The sequence below is a fragment of the Cavia porcellus genome, unplaced genomic scaffold (genome assembly GCF_034190915.1).
Source record: "Cavia porcellus strain 051 isolate PalLab524CR breed Dunkin Hartley unplaced genomic scaffold, mCavPor4.1 scaffold_6, whole genome shotgun sequence".
In the NCBI taxonomy this organism is placed as follows: Eukaryota; Metazoa; Chordata; class Mammalia; order Rodentia; family Caviidae; genus Cavia; species Cavia porcellus.
The window spans coordinates 44,711,790-44,717,789 of record NW_026947489.1 but is presented as its reverse complement, the minus strand read 5'-3'; the positions used below and the strand labels follow the sequence as shown (position 1 = coordinate 44,717,789).

General features: G+C 42.5%; 1 protein-coding gene across 1 annotated transcript in view; it reads left to right on the top strand.

Moving 5' to 3' along the window:
- Window positions 1-640: 640 nt before the first annotated feature.
- The window catches only part of Ptn (pleiotrophin), a 101,231-nt gene continuing 95,871 nt past the window's right edge, over window positions 641-6,000 (top strand). The window contains exon 1 of the mRNA XM_013159003.3: window positions 641-1,041. The gene's annotated coding sequence lies outside the window, so the exon portion shown is untranslated. The remainder of the gene's footprint in view (window positions 1,042-6,000) is intronic.

Genomic DNA, 6,000 nt, shown 5'->3' with positions numbered 1-6,000 from the left:
TAATGTCTTAAATATTCATCGCAAAACATTCAAAAGATCCTTGATATATTAATTTCGCATCTTTCCTCAGTTGAGTAGGGTGTACATTCCAGATAGCTAAAGTCAAGCCTCCTAGTTTTACAGACCCTGGGTTTGAGCTACATGGACAAACCCCTGAATTCTTGTGTCTCAAAAGTACCTCTCTAAATAGGTCAGAAAGGAAATAAGCCCCCAAAGGAAAGCAGCGCTTAATTGGGAACTTTGAGGCATCTGTCACTCTTCCTGACAAACCAGAAAAATAACTTTGCAGGTTTTTGTGATTGCAGGTGGGCTGCGCGTGACAGCGGAAGTTAACAAATGGGGCGCTTGGCATAGGGAGGGTTTGGGGGGTTGGGAGGAAGGAGCAGCAGGTTTGAAGACAGTTTTTCCCCCCACAACCTGAATATCATTTAAAAAATTGTGTGGCCAAAACAGTACCCATCGATTGTCCATTTAAGATACGCTAAGAGCAATGTGACCATTCATGAAGTTTGCAAAACCAGTGACATTTTGAGTCTTTGCTAAAAACAAAGCGCTCTTGCATCTCCTGCCTCCCGGAGCTAAGCCTCCCTCTGGCTCCGCGGGGAGACGCTGCCCCCGGAGTATTGCTCTTCCTGAGCTCCCAGCGCTGGGGGCAGAGCGCTCTCCTCCCAGCCCGCCCCAGCCGGTCCTCCCTGCCCCTCGCTGCTCTCCTCCCTCCCACTCTCCTTTTTCCTGCTTTCCCTCCCTGCTAGGGCGTAATCGAGTCCAAGGCAGGATCAAGTTCCCCGCCTTCCAGTCCAAAAATCCCGCCAAGGGAGCCCCAGAGCCCAGGAAAACCCGAAGTGGAGAGAGGGGGAGAAAGAAACCAGTGAGTGCTCGCGGCGAGGCGGGAGAGCAGCCGCCGCCCAGGCAGGAGCAGCCGGCCGCACCTGGACCGGCCGCAGCGCACCGCACCGAACCGAACCGCGCCGCCACAAAGGCAGCCAGCGAGCCAGCGAGCCAGCGAGCAGGAGCGCAGCCGCGTGCACACCTGCCACTCAAGTAAGCGCTGGGCGCGGGCGGTCCCGGGTGGTCCCGGGTGGTCCCGGATTTGGGGCGCGGAGGGGCCCCGAATCCAGCCTGTTGTCAGCCGGGCCTCGTTAGTGGCCCGCAGAGGCAGACGGCGGTCAAAGGGAGCGGAGAGGCTGCCTGGTCTCTGCCGATGGGCCGGACTGCTGGCAAATTTGACTCGATCCCGAGGCCAGACCGAGGCGCGTTTGGGGGGAGTCGGGTCGGGCTGGTCAAGGTGTGCTGACTGCGTGAAAGAAAGGAGCTTAAGCAAGGTTGAGCAGTGTGCATGGGGTCCGGTGTGCGCCCGCTACCTGCCAGAGAGTGTGGTTTGTTATTTTGCAAAACCTGGTGCTTTGCTAGGTAGGTGTGTCTGTGGCTGGGTGGGGGAGAGAGAGAGGAAGGAGCGTGCACATAGGTCGAATTATGCCTCTCTGATTGCCCCAGGACTTGCCAACTGATTCCTTGGTTGGCATTACCTTCCCAGGGACCGGGCATGGGCGCCTTCCTCCCTTCCCTCTGTCCCAGCGTTTCTCAGGGCTGCTGGCACTACTCGTCGGGTATGGGCAGTCGGAGAACGCTTCTGTCCAAAGTTTCAAAGACACAGCTTGGATCCTATCTCTCACTAGAATGCTGATTTAAGTAACTGTCCTCTTCACAAGCCCCAGAACTTTTAATTTCACCCATATAAACCTGGCGCCTGCGTGCTATTAATGTATCAGGCACATATAAATTTCTGAGCTGATGTTTCTAATACACCAACAATAATAAACCAGAGGAATGCATTCAACTTCTTCCTTCATGCAGGAAACAAAATATTTCCTCTACACACATACTCTCTCTCTTCTCTCTCTCTCTCTCTCTCTCTCTCTCTCTCTCTCTTTCTCTCTGTCTCTATCTCTGACAATGCACACACAAGAACACACGTAGAGTTTACAGTCTACTGTCAACTGGTCCCTGTCTGTGCTGACTACAGTTTCTTAGATATAGGCATAGAGCCGTGGCAGAGGATCAGAGTGGGGGCCCCAGAGGAGGAACCACAGAGCATGATCAAACAGCACAGAGCTGGTCTCTGGGCTTCTCTGGTCTTAAAGGTTATGAAGCAGTTTGAGAAAAGCTGTGCATGTGTGCATGTGTGTGTGTGTGTGTGTGTGTGTGTGTGTGTGTGTGTGCACATGTGTTGGAGAGAAGGGCCTGGGAGGAGATTCAGGAACTACCACGAAAAGCTTTTGAACTAATAGCATACTGGAGCAATTTCAGGATCCCAGGCAAATGTGGAATGGATGAAATAGCACAAGCCATTTTAGCTCTTTGATCATCAGGGAATGAATTGATTTGTAGCAATATTAAAAGGTAATGGGTGTGAAACAAAAGAGAAGTCGCCAACTTAGAAAATAAAGCTTGAGTTTTCCATTTTGATTATATCCCTTTTAAAGTAAATGATGTACCTTAAAGACCGAATCATTAAACATAGTTAAAGTCTAGCTAAATCTGAAGGAAATTAAAGTGGGCATTATCTCCTCCTCCACTCCTTTGAGACCTGAATTATTTCCAAATGGCAACATTTATACTTTCCTATTTAAATTAATTTATTTTTAAAAGCTCTAGTGCTGTTTTCTTGTGCTTAAGACACTTCTGGGCTTTAATTTCTTTAATTATGCTTTAAATCTCAGAAGATGATCTTTGTTTTCGTGCTGCTGACAGACCCTTCCTTGGACAGTTTCACCTGTCTTTAGTGAACCACCTGTAACTGGAAACCCTGTTGAACCTATTCACCGCCCAATTGGGTACTGGATTCTGGACCCTGTATTGAGTCGTCACAGGTGGAGCCCTAGAGAAATGAAGTGACTGTCATCACAGAACTTTTTATTATCTTGCTCTTAAAGGAAGTACTACAGAGAATGAGTATAGTAAAATATATTTGACAATCTGTGGTATAATACATTCTATATATCGTATAGTGCATAAATGTCTTTTCCTGGGTTTCTTTCCATGTGATTTGAAATAAGAAACTAATTTATTGAACATTTTATTTATTGAATTCATTGAATGTGTCCATGTACCTTATTTGGTCTTCACATGTAGCAACGTGTTATTAGACCTGCATATTTTTTTCTTAATGTGTGTGTTTTTTTTTTTTTTAAAAATGCCTGAAAAGCCAATAGCCGTGTTTCAATTTTCACAAAAATTGATCACTGAAAATAGCATGAGAGAAATAAATCAGGTAATAGTTTTTATCACCTTTATCAATAATATTAGTCTTAGAAATTCAGTATTCCAGGTTTAGACATTTTATTTCCTTTTGAAGATATTCTCTCACTTAAATAACATTCTCACACGAAGTCTGCTCAGATTCCTATTTGTGATGCTGTGGTTTTCTTACAACTTACAATTTTCCCAGGAAACTGAGTTTGGTGGGCATGTTGAACATGGTGTGAGAAGAAATGCAACTAGAAATTGAAGTCCTTTGAATGCTGATGCTTCTTAGTGAGGCAGCTTGGTACAAGGGAGCTATCCGTGGCTTCTCCCCTGGAGGTGGTGTCCAGGAGACTGGAGCAGAGCTTCTCCACCTGCGGTGCACCTTGCCTGGTTTGAAGCCTACTTGGGTCTGGGGCTTGCAGCTGACAGCCCTCCAGTCCCTTTCTTCCTGCTGTGCTGGGCTCGCTGACTTGGGTTTCTCTAAGAGGCTGGGAATGCTATCTCCTCCAGTTAGTATTGCAATTATTTAATGGAAGAGCATTAGTCTTCCCTTGGCATAAGGCCATCACATTGCTCTGAGAGGAGCGATAAAGGAATATTTAGATATAAACCTTCTTTAGGAGCTGGGCCTGCTATTTTTTCACTTCTCTTGAGTGGAATTTAGGCCATGACCTTATGTTGGAATTCCATTTGCTAATCTTGATATTTATTGCCAATTCAAGTTTTTACTTATTGGACCATTTTCCCATCCACTTCTAGCCAGTCTCTTGTATGGTGTGGTTTCCATGCTGTCATTACAATCTAGATTGTAAAATATGATCAAATTTTGAAAATAATTTAGGATTCTACAGTTAAAATGAGTAGCTATGATGGAACATGTTCAATGAGAATTAAAATTATAGTTTTGAGTATGCAGATCACACTAACTATAAAACCCTGTGACTTAAGAATAGGCAATAGATGTGGCAAATAGTTCATGCTTGAGATATTTCAAGAAATACATTTTTCTCATGTTTGTGATGGCATATATTAGTCAGGAATATCTGCCCGTATCTTGGAACTCATGGAGACTGGAAATTGCTAGCTAACATTTTGACTTTTTTTTTTTTTTTTTACCCTGGTTCACTCAATTCTGTTTTTAATACCAAGGCACTCGGTTACTACTCAACTAGAATTTTTTCTTCTTGATTCAAATTCTGGTAAAGTAAACTCACACTTTTGTCACTGAAATCAACATTGACTTCATTCTCCTCTCAGTTTCCCAATTTCAAATGAGGAATACAGTAGGTTGATAATCTCTATCACACCAGGTCCTAATCAGATAATATAATTTTCCTGCTGGCCAGCTGACTTAACAATATTTATTATATCTTTGTTGGTTGCCTGATACTGTGCTGGACAATTTAGCTTATTTAAGAAATATAACACTTTTTTCTAGAAGTTCACAATCTTGCAACATCAAACATTTGTGTGTTGGATAAATGATACTGACTTATAAAACCTTTTATTAGAAATTAATTTGAAACATATCTCAGCTACAGTCTATTAATTCCTTCACCTATTCTGGGGTGGGGTGAAGAAAGCAAAGCTTTAAAAGTCATAGATAAAAGGATTACAAGTGGGAGCCCAGAATTATTGAGACCCTGTCTCAAAATTAAATAGACAGGAATGGGGATGTAGCTCAGTGTGAGGGCCTGTGTTTCATCTCCAGTGTCATACAAAAAGAAAAAAAAAAGTTACAGGTCATTTAGTCAAACAGTGTCTCATGCATTTTTTCTTTTATATACTTACTACACAGCAGTGTTGCTGGCTTACTCCTCCTTCTCATGATTTTCTATCCGTGTAACTACTTTGATCCATTATTATCTTATTTTGTTTCTAATTTCTTTGGATACTCCTCACTCTTTTTTCCTTGGCCGCCTCCAAGTGTGGACATTTTAAAATCCTACACCCAATGCTGTAATACTTCAACCTCAATTTTCACTAGGAAATTTCTCAAGTATTTGCATTCTCTATGCTGAGCTCTAGGCTCTGATTTGAAATTTTTTGGCCTTTCTATTTTGAATGAATATTGGAGGGAATCATTTGGGTGAAATCTTACTTGGTGGAAGAGATTGAAGTAAAGGACTTTTTATAATTTTATTACTATTCTCAAAAGACTTCTGTAGATTGGCTTACTGATAGCAGATAGGATGATAAATAAATATGCCTTTAAGTAGCCCTAGTATATGTAAGAAGATCAAAATGAAAAAGCAATAGTCTATTTTACTAAAATAAAAAGTAAGAAGAAAACCAGAGAACATGAAAGCTTCAATGGCACTAAATATTTCAGACACATCACCCGCTTTTTGTTTCTTTAAAATATTTATTCTGAAAGAAAGTTTAAATTTCAATTTCTAGGTTTTATAATTTCCCACTTAATGGAACAGGAAAAGCTTACCAGGCATGATACCTTAAGAATTCAGCCTGAGTCTATTTCAAATAAGTATAATTTCAAAGTGATATCATGCTAACCTTAATGTCCTTTTCAGGAAATTTTAAGACAGGAGATGAATGGCCTTTGCGAGGACCATATATATGGAAAAAGAGAAGGCAAATGCTTCTACTGTGGCCTTGGGATTTGGGTGAACTGTGGATGAGCCAGGGAGGCAAAACCTCGCTGTAGGTGGAACTCTATGCTTTCTTCCACTCTGTAAGCCTCTCTGTCACCCCCTCAACTCCTTTCTCAAGAGGATAGACCCTTTAAGAGCATGT